The following is an 18,214-nucleotide window of genomic DNA, read 5'->3' as shown; positions in this document are numbered from 1 at the left end:
CAGGAGCGACAGAAGTAGTTTATTATCTCAGGAATAGAAATAATCACCTTGGTAAAAACAGTAATATTAACAATAACTTCAAAAGTAACCTTCTCATGTCTTCCCCAATACCTATGACAGGTTTCTAACTTTCTCAAAAATTCGTAAATACTTTCCTTTTTCTTTCGTGTTTGTTTCATAATTCTCTCTATATTTCCATTAGGGCCCGGGCTTGATGTGGACTTTTGTCTGTGACTGGAGCCTTCAACATAAAGAGCGAAGAAAAACAAATCATTAATCGTAGTAGCAAGTCCCATTTCTTCCAGTGGTCAGCATTTATGTAACTGAAGCCACTGTGTATAAAAGTAGTGGGAGTACTGACCGTAACTGTTGGTGAGTCATTCGAGGCTCATTGAGAGTTATCTGTCAACATTATTTTACCTCATAGCCTCCCATCGGATCTGTCATCCTCGCTAGTGACCCGTCTTAGTCTCGTACCTTCTCAAAACACAAGCTGGAAGACTTCCTTGACCTTGTAGTCTTCTTCAGGTCCATTTATTCTCTACGACAGAGTCTCCCCACAGAACTCCACGTCATAAATTCCCTGAACATCTGCTGGCCTTTGTACACACCTGCCACTCCTGCTCAGCTTAATAAAATCCCTACACACGTGTCAGCCTTCCTCAACACACGCACTATGCCTGCAATTCTCCCTGCACACGTACCAACAAGGCTGAACCTCCTTCATAACCACTGTTACTAGTCACCACTTTATATCCGCCATACTCATCTACTGACCTCCCCGGATCTCTGCTGACCTTCCTTCGTATCCTCCCTGCGGGTTGGCTGATTTTCTAATACAGACACCAATCCTCTTCACCTCGATACCCCTCCCTACATGCTTGCCGACCTTCCATCACTTCAAAATTTCCCATCTAACCTACAAACGTGTCTCTTCTTCCTGACCTACTTTGACACCACCCGACCTTCTTGCCAGTCCTCTACAGACCCATAGATAATCCTTAATACCTGCTCTTATCATGACTTGCTTTAAAAGAAATAGACCTAGCAGCTTTCATCTACAGCGCGTCCTTCTTACATATTGTTAACCTCAATCTGCGTAACCTCACTAACCTATCTACACATCCGCCAGCCTATCTCAGCCTCACCTTCCCCGCGAGTGTCCACCGGTGATTCTGGATTAATAACCAAGACTATGCGAAGGGAAACTGATCGCCGACATCAGAAGACTACCATCGTCGGTTACTAACAACAGATGTGCGCCTCGCTGACCGTTCCGTGAACCTGCGCCACCCAGGGTAAAACTGCCTTCATTAAATCATTAGCCTGAACCACCTGCCTGTAAAGACATTGTGTGGGCGTCGTGATGTAGCGAGAACGTCGACTTTGTGCCTTTTCCTCCCGATGTTGTTAAGGTTTGTGTTCAAGGAACCGTGATACTGAGTCAAGTATAGTACAACTTTAACTAACAAGTTTTGAAATTGCTTTTCATGTACGCTTAGCCGTTTGTATGTTGAATCTACACGATTTCTCGAGAGAATCATAATTGAAAGGAAATTCATTGTCTTTCACTATCATGATGATGGCATATATTCTCTCTCTCTCTCTCTCTCTCTCTCTCTCTCTCTCTCTCTCTCTCTCTCTCTCCGGAACTACTCATAATACACAAGTTTCGTAGTTAATCTAACTACCTCTTGACTACATAAATCCTAATAGAACGTAACCATTAATTGGTCATTGCCTCTTCTCTTGGATGTGTCCACTAATTCACCTCCTTTGTTTCATCAGAGTAACTGCTACTGGCGTGCCTATAGTCTCTAGTGGTCTTCTAATCAGCATTCCTTCCTCCTCCACTCACTCTTCTTGGTCTGGAATGTGATTACCTTCCAGTTTAAAAATCATGAGCAATTTCTGTGTATGAGCCTCCTGCGCCAATCATTTTAATTTTGGTTGTCACTCACTCTCCCGTTATATCCGTTAGTATTGACTCGTCATCCTTCAAGCTTCTGGCTTTATTTTAGATTTTCCTCTTTGCAAAGAACCATCGATCTTGAGTACTCTGCGCTTCTAATTTTTTGATATCCCTTTGTGTATCTCTTTTCTCTTCATTAGCTTCAGATTTTCCAACTGCTTCCGACCATCTGTTACTGGTCTCTGTCGTAAGGGTAATGCCTCTTGTTGCTCAGTCTTATGGCCATCCAGAGACAGCCCATCTGACACAAGTCCTTGATCTTTTTCATTTACAGAGTCTTCTTTCTTCTGGTTACATTCCTTTCGAGTCTCCTCACCTCTGTGTTAAGGGCATTACATCTAGTTGATCTATCTTATGGATATCTAAAGACAAACAATGTAATGTATTTCTCTATTCTTTTTCATTTACTGGGTCTCCTTTCCTCTAGTTACCTTCCTTTTAAGTCCCCTTACCTGATTTCATACCATGATCACACAATCTGTTCATACTTTTCAATTCCCTAATTTACACTCACGTTTGACGCAACCTTTCGTGATCTTTGATCTGATTCCTCAGTATTCTTATTTACCCCACCGAATGTGTTACGTTTAGATCCTGTTCTCCAATAGTTTCAAACAATTTCTCTAGCCTTGTGGCTTCAGATGATTCTTCCTCTATTTCTCTGTGCGGAATTCCTCCATTTATTGTAAACTCAACTTAACCCTTTTCCACCAGTCGTCTTATAGATCTGGTCGCTCATATTTAGTCATCGTGCTTTTCAAAATTCTTGCCTAGCTTGGTATTCGGTTTCCAGTATATTTGCTTTCATTTTTTTCAAGATTTAGTCTGAAGGTGATACGTATCTTCATCCAAATTTCTATAACACATTGTACTTATAGAAGTTTGTCAGTGTCCAGTCTTAGGCATATGAAACAAGACGAATATCAGAAATTTACCCAGGAAAGAATTTTAGGACTTGTAGATTGACACACTAGTGGTCACAGTTGCATATCATTAAATATTTTTTTTCTCATTCATTGATATATTCCTTCACAGGTTTTTTTTTTTTGTTTATTAGTATCTTTATTCACTTTACGTCATTTATTTACACTATATCCTCGTTAATTACTCCCTGCACATATGATCACTTAAACATGTTAGTTTACTGAAATATCCTGCCCCACCTTAATCTTAAGCTATGATATGATTAGTTATTCAATAACTATTATGACCTCCCAGTTCTGTAATATTTGTAATAACTGTACTTTCATCCGAATGGCTGCATAAATTCAATAGACCGTTCTTTATTTATTCATAAATCTATCTACACACACACACACGCGCGCACGCGCGCACCTAATTCCCAAGGGGTAAGCATTTCCCTATTACTGTATGTAGCGTTACCTTAGGCTGCAGGAGCCCTTAGAAATGGGAACAGGGTAATGCAGAGGGTCTCATGGAAATTGATCCTGAGGTAATTATGCATATAGACGACATATATCTATCTATCTATCTATCTATCTATCTATATATATATATATATATATATATATATATATATATATATATATATATATATATATGTATATATATCTTTTTCTTTCATACTATTCGCCATTTCCCGCGTTAGCAAGGTAGCGTTAAGAACAGAGGGCTGGGCCTTTGAGGGAATATCCTCACCTGGCCCCCTTCTCTCTTCCTTCTTTTGGAAAATTAAGAAAAAAAGAGAGGAGAGGATTCCAGCCACCCGCTCCCTCCCCTTTTAGTCGCCTTCTACGACTTGCAGGGAATACGTGGGAAGTATTCTTTCTCCTCTATCCCCAGGGATAATATATATATATATGTATATAATATGTATATGTATCTTTATATACGAGAGATCATCGTCTGTTGGGGCTTAAGTGGATACGTTTCAACATAACAGTTATCGCAACAGCGTTGTAGTACTGCAGTACATTGTTGAGTACTGAATGGTGGGTAACAACTTAAAAGCAATGGAAGAGGAAGGTGGCGAATGTGTTAGACATGGCATGCTGAATGATGATATTGGTGCGAGAAGTGTTGATCGTGTAAGGTCTGACGGTGTGAGGGATGAGTGTGGTAGTCTGCACAATGTATCTTAGAGGGTCGACCAGGATGTGGTGAAATAATTCCGTCGTATGGAAAGGGTGAGGGATGGAAGTCTGACTAAGGTTATCTAAGTGTCAGAGGTGTAGGGAGCGAGGAGGTTAGTAGACTAAGGAGGAGACAGAAATGTGGAGTGAAAGAAGCTTTGTGGTATCATTTCGTAAACATTCAGGAGGGCAACAGGCGTCCACAGAATAGAATGAACTGGTTCTATGTGCTATATAGTGGGTGACGTATTGTCAGTTGGCTGAAGAAAGCCAGAATGACTGTCGCCAGTGTCCAGTTAAATGCTGAGTTTTATACAGTATAAGAAAAATCAATATAAGATAAAAAATATTGACATTTTTGAGCGCTGGACATCAAAGCATCAATATCAGTGGCTCCACAAGATAAACTGAGGTATTAGAGCTCTTTTGTGTATGAAAATGCGCGATTTTCTGATCGGTTTATTCATTTTACCATTCATTTTGTCTTCAATGTGACTACCATGATTCTTTTTTCTTTAGACATGATATTTCCTTGTATATTTTCGTATGTTTCCCCTCAAGATCCAGGTGCATAGCTATACAGCGATAGGTATTAATGACAAAGGAGTTGTCGTATTATTCACTTACATGCGGAGGCAGAGCCACGTACGCATTGGAAGGTAAGGGTTGAGTGTGTTGGTAATGCTAGGAACACGGTAATTACTGTTCAACTCGTCTTAATCAACTCTGCACGCTTCTCTGCCTCTTGCAAATCATGCTCTGTAAATGACAGCCTTGGGGGAGACTTGTTGCTGATTCTTGCCACATAGACGGTATTTCACCCCTAGTCAGGAATACATTATTCCGCAACACCTCCCACCCTCTCTCCCTGATGAATGCAGTACAGCACCGGGGGAATTGCAGTACAGCACCGGAGGAATTACAGTACAGCACCGGAGGAATTGCAGTACAGCACCGGGGGAAATGCAGTACAGCACCGGGGGAATTGCAGTACAGCACCGGAGGAATTGCAGTACAGCACCGGAGGAATTGCAGTACAGCACCGGGGGAATTTTTCTTTTCTTTTAGGGGGAGGTCAGTCATAAACGTGTGATTATCATCAAATCCTAAAGAAAAAGTCTTGCAGGAAATTCATTAGAATTTATTTTCCTTCAAAAGTACGAGATTTTTTGTTTTTTTGTTTCAAAAGCTGTAATGAAAACTGTTGTAATATGACACTCATATAAGCATATCCCCTTAGAAATGATTGATGCTTAGTATACGTAGATCAGAATTATTGTCAGGGTCGTGTTCTGTGTTCGCAAGTAACGTGATATTCAATGTAATTCTACGATCATATCCCCAGTACCGTCGTATGACAACTGTTAGTTCCGACGCGATGAATCTGACGTAGTATTTCCCTTTGCCATCTGCGCTTATGAATCCAATGTGCATTTGTAATAGTGAGGCTGACTATACCAATCATTTTGTACATACAACGATATCTTCTTACGCAGGTTATCATATTCCACCAGCTTCAAGTGGCAGACAGAGGTTCTTTCAGGGTGGAAAGTGCTCTATGTCTCGGGTTTGCCGATGTGGCTTTCGCTGTCATTGATATACTACGCATCAGCATTTCATCCTTACACACAGCACGGGAAAACGAGATTATGTCCGTACGATACTGATGTTTAAGATATGCATGAGATTACTAATTAGATTAACCATTCTGAAATCATTCGCAGGAATGATAAATGTACCGTGATATTTGAATGAAAGAAATTTAAAGATGGTCAGGTTTTACGTGTTGAATAATTTAAACATCTGAGCTTATACATGACTGTACGAGAGAAAGGTTGTATCAAGTCTGTAGAAATATCTGTACCTATAACACATGGAAGATACCGCCTTTACAGCAACATGGCTGTATAATGCAACAGCAATAAACAGTACCAGACTCACAACGCATATGGACGCCGCCACCTTCCGCAGGAAAGTTTTTTGACGTTACCACCTTGAAAAACGATGAAGGCGTTATCACCCTTGATAACGGCTTGTGAGTGTCACCACCCACATACCATCATAGCCCCACCCATCATGAAACACAGTGGGTGAGGTAGAGCTTCCTAGGCGCCGCTCAGCAGCTAAAGAGCTTAGACTGAAGAGCTAAACGAAGAGACGAGTCTGATTTGTCCACATCATTCCCAAAGGCTCATCCCAAAGCATATCCTAAAGATGCATCCGTTTCCCGTATGAATTTGACTGAAAGGCATATTTCTAGACATGCATTTCGTTTGGCAACAACATATATCTCAATTCCCATGGGGTAATAATGGTGTAGTTGATGAGATAAGGCTTCTGGAACGGGATGTTGAACTGAAATTGTGGGTGTCGGGCATTCTACGAAGCTCATGCGTAATCAGGTTCAACAAATCAAGCCACGAGGATTCCTAAGATATCTCATGATTAATAATTAAGTTTACAACGTCCGACACTGTTCATGATGCAACTCCCTGCTCACTTGGCCTAAGCTCTCAGATTGAGGAGACCTTATAGAACTCTTCGACTAAACGGACATCCATAAGGGAAAAGCTGCTTGGATTATACTTGGATTCATGACAGGAAGGCATAAGTGGTTTTTTCAAGTGTGTGTAGGAAGCTTTTTAGAACTGATATTCTCATTGATTACGCATATGCTTTGATGATGAGTCTATATTTAATGATCAGGTGTCTACAACTAAGACAGCATTTTCGTGTATGTCGAAGTTGAATATATCAATATCTGTGTTAACATACAAGTGGTATGTAGTGTGTCGAACTCAAAATATGATTAAACGAAAAAAAGGAAAAAACTCCATAAGATATTCGAATCTCACAAAAACAGATGATTTTACTTTGGCTGAGCCAAAATTTGCCTTCACCAACATTAAAAAAAGAAAATAAGGCATTGCGACTATCATCAGTAACTAACCACTTTAATCTTATCAGCTGGACTCTCCAGTGATAAGCTTCGCGACTCACACCCTCGTCGCCGTTACCGGGTCGTGTTTATGCACCGATTTCATCCAGTAATAACCAAGCCGTTGTTTTAAAACTGGATACGAGAGTAGGATCCTCGTTCCTCTGCCGTGGATGCTGGCTACCTGGGGCGATAATTGTGATATAAAGACGACGCCTGAATTATTACCCATAAATTCACCTATTGAAGTGTATATCTACTGCAGTTAATTTGGAAATAATGATAACCTAATACTTATCTTTATGCTGTGTTTTATATGTTCCGCTCCACATGAGTTGATAATTGTCTGTTACTAATTATGATAAAAAAAAGTCATAGTAAAGTACGATAAGAATTAAAGATGAGACAACAGAGAATGCTAAGGAAAGTAGAAAATGTCCTCTGGTATACAGCTGATAAAATGCTTATCTGCTGAAGAGCAAAGATAAGAACAAAAGTGCTACACGCACACACACACACACACACATATATGTATGTATGTATGTATGTATATATATATATATATATATATATATATATATATATATATATATATATATATATGTATATATATCTTTCTTTCAAACTATTCACCATTTCCCGCATTAGCGAGGTAGCGTTAAGAACAGAGGACTGGGCCTTTGAGGGAATACCCTCACCTGGCCCAATTCTCTGTTCCTTCTTTTGGAAAATTAAAAAAAAAAAAAAAACGAGAGGGGAGGATTTCCAGCCCCCCGCTCCCTCCCCTTTTAGTCGCTTTCTACGACACGCAGGGAATACGTGGGAAGTATTCTTTCTCCCCTATCCCCAGGGATATATATATATATATATATATATATATATATATATATATATATATATATATATATATATATATATATATATACTGGGTAAGGATGAAAGAATTCCTCTGCATTCCCTGCGTGTAGTGGTAGAATAGCAGGAGCCTGGAAAAGAGACTTTTATAAGAAATAGCAAAACGTGAGAGTAAACGAAGCTAATGGTGTGGGTGAGGAATATAGGGTAATTAGGAAAGCAGCGCTGACATAGGTGGGAGATGCATGTGGCATGCAGGAGGTGGGAGATGGGCAGATTCAAAAAGGCTAGTGAGTGGTGGTGTGATGAATTAAAGTTGCTAGAGAACGAAAGAATTGAGTTACATGGGTGGTATTTACAGTGAAGGAGTGTAATACTTCGAAGGTGCAATTTTCACGATTAGAAATTTAATCTTAATGTACACTTACAACGATATTTTGTAAATAGAAGTGTTGTGATCCCAAGATAAACAATGAGTAATTGCTGATTTTCATGTGAAAATGTGCCTGAAGAGCTTTGTTACTGACTGTACCATTGATGATGGAGGAATATTAGCCATAGATGATGTAGCATGGTAAGTGCCAAAATAACAGAGGAATGTAAACGGGTGTAACAAATCAAATGTCGAAGCTGTCGATTTCCCCATTTTTCGTATGTTTATACATTTACTTTTTTGGTGGGACATATAAAAGATTTTCAGACTAACCCAAACTTCACAGAATTCCTTCATGTTATAAATTGAATAGATGTAAAACAGGAACAGAAGAAACCAGTGCCAGTTCAGAGATCATGGAGCAAATGATTCATCCTCATGATATATAAGTGGTTTGGAAATGTCTGGGGAGTGAAGTCAGGGGTTAGTGAGAGGACAAGAGCAAGGGAAGGAGTAGCAATACTCCTGAAACAGGAGTTGTGGGAGTATGTGATAGAATGTAAGAAAGTAAATTCTCGATTAATATGGGTAAAATTGAAAGTTGATGGAGAGAGGTGGGTGATTATTGGTGCATATGCACCTGGGCATGAGAAGAAAGATCATGAGAGGCAAGTGTTTTGGGAGCAGCTAAATGAGTGAGTTAGCGGTTTTGATGCACGAGACCGGGCTATAGTGATGGGTGATTTGAATGCAAAGGTGAGTAATGTGGCAGTTGAGGGAATAATTGGTATGCATGGGGTGTTCAGTGTTGTAAATGGAAATGGTGAAGAGCTTGTAGATTTATGTGCTGAAAAAGGGCTGACGATTGGGAATACTTACATAAGTATACTTATGTAAGTAGGAGAGATGGCCAGAGAGCGTTATTGGATTACGTGTTAATTGACAGGCGTGCGAAAGAGAGACTTTTGGATGTCAATGTGCTGAGAGGTGCAACTGGAGGGATGTCTGATCATTATCTTGTGGAGGCTAAGGTGAAGATTAGTATGGGTTTACAGAAAAGAAGAGTGAATGTTGGGGTGAAGAAGGTGGTGAGAGTAAGTGAGCTTGGGAAGGAGACCTGTGTGAAGAAGTATCAGGAGAGACTGTGTACAGAATGGAAAAAGGTGAGAACAATGGAAGTAAGGGGAGTGGGGGAGGAATGGGATGTATTTAGGGAATCAGTGATGGATTGCGCAAAAGATGCTTGTGGCATGAGAAGAGTGGGAGGTGGGCTGTTTAGAAAGGGTAGTGAGTGGTGGGATGAAGAAGTAAGAGTATTAGTGAAAGAGAAGAGAGAGGCATTTGGACGATTTTTGCAGGGAAAAAATGCAATTGAGTGGGAGAAGTATAAAAGAAAGAGACAGGAGGTCAAGAGAAAGGTGCAAGAGGTGAAAAAAAGGGCAAATGAGAGTTGGGGTGAGAGACTATCAGTAAATTTTAGGGAGAATAAAAAGATGTTCTGGAAGGAGGTAAATAGGGTGCGTAAGACAAGGGAGCAAATGGGAACTTCAGTGAAGGGCGTAAATGGGGAGGTGATAACAAGTAGCGGTGATGTGAGAAGGAGATGGAATGAGTATTTTGAAGGTTTGTTGAATGTGTCTGATGACAGAGTGGCAGATATAGGGTGTTTTGGTCGAGGTGGTGTGCAAAGTGAGAGGGTTAGGGAAAATGATTTGGTAAACAGAGAAGAGGTAGTAAAAGTTTTGCGGAAGATGAAAGCCGGCAAGGCAGCAGGTTTGGATGGTATTGCAGTGGAATTTATTAAAAAAGGGGGTGACTGTATTGTTGACTGGTTGGTAAGGTTATTTAATGTATGTATGACTCATGGTGAGGTGCCTGAGGATTGGCGGAATGCGTGCATAGTGCCATTGTACAAAGGCAAAGGGGATAAGAGTGAGTGCTCAAATTACAGAGGTATAAGTCTGTTGAGTATTCCTGGTAAATTATATGGGAGGGTATTGATTGAGAGGGTGAAGGCATGTACAGAGCATCAGATTGGGGAAGAGCAGTGTGGTTTCAGAAGTGGTAGAGGATGTGTGGATCAGGTGTTTGCTTTGAAGAATGTATGTGAGAAATACTTAGAAAAGCAAATGGATTTGTATGTAGCATTTATGGATCTGGAGAAGGCATATGATAGAGTTGATAGAGATGCTCTGTGGAAGGTATTAAGAATATATGGTGTGGGAGGCAAGTTGTTAGAAGCAGTGAAAAGTTTTCATCGAGAGTAAAGGCATGTGTACGTGTAGGAAGAGAGGAAAGTGATTGGTTCTCAGTGAATGTAGGTTTGCGGCAGGGGTGTGTGATGTCTCCATGGTTGTTTAATTTGTTTATGGATGGGGTTGTTAGGGAGGTAAATGCAAGAGTCTTGGAAAGAGGGGCAAGTATGAAGTCTGTTGGGGATGAGAGAGCTTGGGAAGTGAGTCAGTTGTTGTTCGCTGATGATACAGCGCTGGTGGCTGATTCATGTGAGAAACTGCAGAAGCTGGTGACTGAGTTTGGTAAAGTGTGTGGAAGAAGAAAGTTAAGAGTAAATGTGAATAAGAGCAAGGTTATTAGGTACAGTAGGGTTGAGGGTCAAGTCAATTGGGAGGTGAGTTTGAATGGAGAAAAACTGGAGGAAGTGAAGTGTTTTAGTTATCTGGGAGTGGATCTGGCAGCGGATGGAACCATGGAAGCGGAAGTGGATCATAGGGTGGGGGAGGGGGCGAAAATTCTGGGAGCCTTGAAGAATGTGTGGAAGTCGAGAACATTATCCCGGAAAGCAAAAATGGGTATGTTTGAAGGAATAGTGGTTCCAACAATGTTGTATGGTTGCGAGGCGTGGGCTATGGATAGAGTTGTGCGCAGGAGGATGGATGTGCTGGAAATGAGATGTTTGAGGACAATATGTGGTGTGAGGTGGTTTGATCGAGTAAGTAACGTAAAGGTAAGAGAGATGTGTGGAAATAAAAAGAGCATGGTTGAGAGAGCAGAAGAGGGTGTTTTGAAATGGTTTGGGCACATGGAGAGAATGAGTGAGGAAAGATTGATCAAGAGGATATATGTGTCGGAGGTGGAGGGAACGAGGAGAAGTGGGAGACCAAATTGGAGGTGGAAAGATGGAGTGAAAAGGATTTTGTGTGATCGGGGCCTGAACATGCAGGAGGGTGAAAGGAGGGCAAGGAATAGAGTGAATTGGAGCGATGTGGTATACAGGGGTTGACGTGCTGTCAGTGGATTGAATCAAGGCATGTGAAGCGTCCGGGGTAAACCATGGAAAGCTGTGTAGGTATGTATATTTGCGTGTGTGGACGTGTGTATGTACATGTGTATGGGGGGGGGGGGTTGGGCCATTTCTTTCGTCTGTTTCCTTGCGCTACCTCGCAAACGCGGGAGACAGCGACAAAGTATAAAAAAAAAAAAAAATATATATATATATATATATATATATATATATATATATATATATATATATATATATATATCAAGATTCTCACTTGTCAAAGAAAGATTAGTAAGATAGTGTTGATATACATGGCTCAGGCTTGTGTCTTAAAAGTGACGCATTATAGATAATAATGTTGTAAATGAGATCAGTTTTCTTCGATGTATAGTGAGGACCACGTTGTACACAAGTATCTATACATCCTTTAGATGATGCCCTCAGTGAAATATCTAATCACTTTGCCAAAAGAAATTCACCAAATCACATACACGTTGAATAGTGATAAGTAGCAAATCTACATCCAAGCATCTTGATATTCGCTATTGCAGACTTTTTTTCTAGGCGAAGGTATAATTGGATCACTATCTCATCACGTTGAAATCTCCAAAAGCGTATCATTGCCATAACCTTGGATACTGATTGACGTATTTAGTATAGAGTAAAAAGACTATAGAAATAAAACCATTCAGTTATATGCTTTCAGGGTTATCAGCCCACTCCCAGAATATGAGGTAATGCTGATGATTATTGGTCTTGCACGGTCGCAAGACACGAACCGGTGATATGAGTTGGGGGAGCAACTCACAGGGATACTCTTTATTCAGAAGCATTTTTGAGGAGCTGATGGGGTTTGTTGAGTCAGGTTAATGCCACCCAGCGTTAGATCAAGGCCACTGGAGTATAGATTTCCAGATAACATTTCCACTCCATTTACAATGTTTTACCCATACTTCAACAAGGGAGGTGTTACTGAAGGCAAGTAATGGTGCATTTCTTCCACACAGTTGACATTCTACCAAGAATAAAGATGTCGAGAAATCAAATGATTAGATGTTAAACACTTCAGTCATTGGGACTTTACCCAGTAGTGGCAAAGAAAAAGTATCTAACGTGCAAGAAACTATGATCTAATCTTATCTTTATGATACAAAGATCCTGGACTGAACTCTGAGAGAATGTGAGGGATCGCTCAAGGAAAGGACGTGGAGCACATTACTGATGATATGGGATCCAGACCAGATTTCAGCAGCGAATAGGTTTAGGTACTGAAGGCGGTATAGTACTACTTGGTGGCGATACAGTGGAAAGCTGATTATTGTAAGGACTGATTACAAGTAACGTTATTTGTAATCAGTGACAAAGATGAATGTAGCTAAGGGAGTGCTCGTATGTAAGAGGTGGATACTTGTGTCGATAACCATAAAAGGCTTAATCGGGTCTGTTAGCTGCGCAGGGTTAATCAAAGAAACCTTGAAAAGTAGACGGAGGTTCTTATAGATTACCGATACGCGTTACACATATCCATTGCAGACTACGTGATTTTTAGCCTCATGACAGACTTACATATTTCTCATACTGTAAATAATGAAAATGACAGTTACATACACAAATGATAATCTATGGTAGTGGTAAATGTCGATTCTGTTCTTAATACTGAGGCAATGAGTCTGGAACGGTTGATAGGGTGACCGAAACAGCAGCGGCTGTTTCTGACGGAGGAATGACGGGATGGGTGCATCAGACGCGGTGAGGCAGGCAGGCAGGTCTAGCGGACGAGTGTGTGCTGCTGGTGGGGATCGAGTTACGAGGAGGGGATAAGGGGGCTGGGGAGGACTGGGACAGGATCCTTGATGACGTCACACTGTCGGTCCTGGGCGTCTTGGTGGAATGGAAGGAGGATGTGGAGGCGGAACATCACTGCAACAGTACACACCCTCTTACTCCATCATTTGTAAGCCCTGAGTCTTACGCCAATGCTTTAGCACTCCATGGAAGATCTTTCTTGTCCTTAAAAAGTGATTATGTAAAAAGGGCCTCATTCAGTGCTAGACAACAGAAAAAAAGTGATGAACTAAAAGTTTTAACAGCGATAATTATGTGCATTTAGCGGCGTGGATGCCTGATGACGTATCGAGGGTAGCGTAATGGTAGGACAGGGCGGTTCACGGGAAACGGAGGTGGTTTGATCACCGGGAGTGATGTGGTTGCGGGGCAAGGCTAAAGGGGCGGGCCAAAGCGGCTGGCGTACTCCAGGGCGTACCGTGGGGTTCCCCCCTTTCTCCTCTCGCAGTTGCGTGGCAGCCGTTCGCTCGGCCAGTCGCGCGTTACGGTTGCTCTCGCAGCTACACTGAGCCGAGCCTCTCCGTGTGTCAGTGCCTCAGTTATCGTTGGATTACTTGCTGGTAAGAGACTCGATCTCTGGAGGATCTCAAAATCTATCGGCATTAGCTGGGAGAAACCCTAAGGATAGCGTGTTGCGATGGAATTTCAGATGAGAGAGAAAATGATAATCTAATTAGAGGTAACACATTAAATATTTGAAATACTGGCAATTCGAGGAGAGATAAATTTGTGAATTCCTGCAATTGTAGTTCGTTTGCATGTCAACAGACGCAACAGTTTCTCAAGTATTTTAATCTTCATAATTTCAAAGCGATATGAAACCGAATCTTGTATAATCTCTCGTACGCTGTAAATCAGGTGAATTCACGCGAAGATCCCTTAGTTCTACCGAAAGCTGCTAAGCATCATTTACATGATTGACATACTTCTATAACACTGTGATGTAAAACTCTAGAAGTGTAAAAAAAAAAAGTCAAAAGTAATTAGTATTAATACAGAACAGTTTCAAGCCTTCAATAGAATGTTGTGGCCTAACAATCAACCTCAGTGTTGATTCCTCGTACTTAAGTCACACTGCAAGAAGAATACAAAACTATAAGGATTGCAATAATGCCCCACGATGTTTTTGTCCTCCATTCGCGGCCACAATAAGGTAAGAACGATTCAGAAACCATTATTGAGTTCTTAAGAATCTATAATTGTGAAACTTATCAACAATTTTCTCCGGGGGAAAATAATCGCACATTCTCTCTAAGATTACTTGCCAAGTCATGTTCATAAGGCCTGTTGCATGCTGACAGCTTCATGAGAATTACTCAAGGTCAGAACACTGTCTCCAACGCAAACTCTTTGCGAATTCTATATTAGCGAAGATACAAGTCCGATCAAATGTTCGGGAAATAATACGGGGCATTATGTCAAGGATTCGTATCTATGAGATAGCGGTAAACTTAACAAATTACAGTACAGACGAGAATGACTTAAATGCCGGCGGAGACACAAGGAAAATGACAAAAAAAACGATCAGTGACTTACGTATATTGGTAAGCCTTGCACTGAGGGAAACCACTAGGGAAGCCGTAACGGCAAAGCCAAACATCATTCAAGGAGACCCAGCACCAAGACACCTCCCGCACATGGGGAACGGCTGGGATGGGAGGAGAGATGAGGGAGGGTGTGTGTGGGTGGTGGGGGAAGTATATATATATATATATATATGCGCGTTAGACTCTACGGATGTTCTTCTTCCAATTCTAACTCTGTCATGCTCATTCACTCATTCCCAGGGAACATGTACTAAATATGGCCTAATTCTGTGAATTAGAAATTTGATGCTGTTTGTGTTCCAATTTGTTTACATATTCTTAAACTATCTTTGTCTGACAACAAACCAAGGACAGCTTATATGCATCAACCTAAACGATACGCAACAATAGCTACTTTTACACATCTATATTGACTGAATTATAGATAGGTGTCTGTCATATGACATTATCTTCTCTTACTTTACTTATCTAGAAATATATTAGTACTTATGATGATGTGCACCAAGACATTTGTTAAACCGAGTTCTTTTTCAAATATTAGGTTCTGTAGATTAATACCAATCCTAAGAAATATAAATGTTCTTGTAGACCCAATCATGATACAAAATAACAGCAATCACTTCGCTTCCTTTATCTTTGTTGACTCGTTTGCGAAAAATGAAAGTCACATGCCTTACATTTACTCATCACCTTCAGCAACCAGTCAGGTCACTGTAATCGGTAAGAACTATAATGCTATTCATATAATAGAAATTATAGTTCCCTGCTGACATCTTGCCTCGGGTAAGATTATTTCCCATGTAATTATAACAGTTTCTTGCCATAGAGAAAGACACTTACGAAGTGCAGTCTGACTGGCCATTAGCTGCAAATGCATTCAGCTGTAATTATCTTAAGATTACTTTCTTCCCTCAGAGTCTACGAGCTCTTAACCATAATCAGCTGGAGGTCATGTCTAGCTAGCTATACATCTGTCATAGCCAGAGGGTAAAACCTTCCACCCCACACACCAGTTCCTCACGTCATCTTCATCTGTCTTATAGCCTGACCCCTGCTAACTCCATATACATACCTTAGTCATACCCAATGTTGAAGAAGGCATTGATTTTCTCTTTGAATCCAGGCGAAATGACAAGCTAAGACAAGAAGGAAACTGAGGCAGGCAGCTGACACCCGTGGATTTGATAATCGTCGGGTGGGGACAGTCCCACCTGCTCACTGGTCTGTCTACCTCAGTTACCCCCACCTCTCACCCCGCCGCCCCGACTCACAAGGAAGCCAAGGGGGTCAAGGGCTTAACCCACTTGGATGTGTTATTCATTTCTAACTTTTAAGATTCTCGTTAGGGCTGAGTTTGATGGATAGATTATGGACAAACCAATGGTTGAATATTATATACACTTGTAGGTTTTATATACGCTTAAGACTATAGTATTTTGAGCGCGAAAACACTAGGAAGAATCCATAAAACAGATTTCTGTGTCTAGAAAATTAAATAAAACCGATCTAAAGCATGTCCGTAAAGACAGATTGTGATTTTGAAAATACGGATTGTAGATTACCCGATAAACAGACTGACACCTGTAGAGATAACTGATCAGTAATTCATTCAACCCCTCGCTGTTTTAATTCACAAACACTTTCGTTGCACAGGGGATAATTATAATGACATGCGCTAGATGGGTTACTTTCACTGAACTTAAGTTTTATCATTTAGATAACTGGCATTTCAGTTGTCTTCGTCATCAATAATTCTTACTCTACTAGCTATGTTTACCGCTTTTCTCATAGGAATTCAGAGGAAGATTTTATCTGGAGTTATTTGGTCTTTCCGGATTAAATCTTTTGATTCTATACATCATTTTCCCAGAGTCTTACACTAAACGTAAAGGTTGACTTCTGTACAAGATGATGAGTAATGGCAATACTCAAATATCTTCAAAGTCGTGAGGGTCCCAGGGTAACTATCGGAAGTTTCTTTTTACCTCTTCCCATAATTACGATTTCTTTATCTTGCATCCACCCGAACCTTCATCTATAGAAAACTCATATTCCATTAAACAAGGATTATTCTCTATAAGACGCTACTGAACTTTATATTGCTCTTTTGTCTGTCAAAATTTTGCTTATGCAGGTGAATGATCTTAACGTTGACCTGTTAGGTGATAAGTTGGTCTTCTGTAGTAAATACGGAAATTTTCTCCCTTCCACTTTGTATCTCACAGGGTGAGGTGTTTATGCACCAAGGTGTATTGAACATAGGTGACTTCTTTTTGTTCAGTAGATCAATCCCTCATATAACCACAACATGACTGGCCTAACGGGAGATTAGAAGGTGAGAGCTTTAGTAATGATTGAAAAAATGCTGCCAAATGTCATTGTCATGAAGTTCCATTTATTCTTATGTATCTTCTAGCAGTCTCAATTTTAGCACAGTGGTATGAAAACAGGATAATATGACATTACGAGGTCAGGAAGTACATAGGAGTACACAGGAAAAACAGGTAGCAGTAAGCCTGTTGGCCTATGACCTGGTTATCAGTTGGTTTAACTCTGCATTGGGGCTACTGAAGATAGCCGAGATAAGGATAGCACAATAAGAAGGCTCTCTCCCCGGCTTCTATTCCCGTCGACAACAGCAGCTGGTAGAAAAAACTACGCTATACTGCGCTCACGTTAAGAATATGGACTGACAAATATACAATGGATATATATAACGTCATTGTTTTCCCTTAGTAAATGCCCGATCTGTGGAAATCCTTCTCCAAGCAGATTTGGAAAGTGTTCAAATCATTGTATTAACATATATTTTGCTGGTAATTTGTTCTCATTCGGTGGGCCTATTTTCTTTTAAGTGAGCGTCACTCCTTTGGTCCGTGAATCGTCTGTGGCAACGCGTTACGCTATGGCATCTAGATACTTATATTCCAATACTCTTGCAGGCTGCGTCCTTCTGATCACAGACATATAGGTCCCCTTTTATAATCTTTCATGGGAATCCACTGCCAAGTCATAATGGAAGCCATGTATGGGATGCAGAGCTGACTTTCACAATAGTTCCTTAATGAACAACCCGTGATGTCTTCTGTGATAGCGTCTGGTGTATACACGCACAATTGTGGTGAGGCGCGTGTGCTATTTGACATGCATGTACCATCATAACTTTATACCTGCTCCTTATCTTCAGCACGACCTCCACCGTATACGAGAACGACACTATCAAGGTGGTCGTGTACGCGTGGCTTGTAGCCTTTTCATGCAGGAGAATTATTTGCAATTTAATGATAACTTTCTCTGCTTGTTTACGGTAGTAAATGCATGATATATGTATATATATATATATATATATA

The 18,214-nt window shown here is 40.7% G+C and overlaps 1 protein-coding gene and 1 long non-coding RNA gene across 2 annotated transcripts in view; one reads left to right on the top strand and one right to left on the bottom strand.

Annotated features, from left to right (window-relative positions):
* LOC139755015 (uncharacterized) overlaps positions 1-18,214 on the bottom strand; it is a 146,671-nt gene that overhangs the window by 64,222 nt on the left and 64,235 nt on the right. The gene's annotated exons all lie outside the window — the stretch shown is intronic.
* The window catches only part of LOC139754897 (uncharacterized), a 66,027-nt gene continuing 61,594 nt past the window's right edge, over positions 13,782-18,214 (top strand). The window contains 1 exon segment of the mRNA XM_071672723.1: positions 13,782-14,470. The gene's annotated coding sequence lies outside the window, so the exon portion shown is untranslated.

The sequence above is a fragment of the Panulirus ornatus genome, chromosome 18, assembly GCF_036320965.1.
Source record: "Panulirus ornatus isolate Po-2019 chromosome 18, ASM3632096v1, whole genome shotgun sequence".
NCBI lineage: Eukaryota > Metazoa > Arthropoda > Malacostraca > Decapoda > Palinuridae > Panulirus > Panulirus ornatus.
The sequence above is the reverse complement of the archived record's forward strand: the minus strand, read 5'-3'. Positions and strand labels throughout refer to the sequence as shown.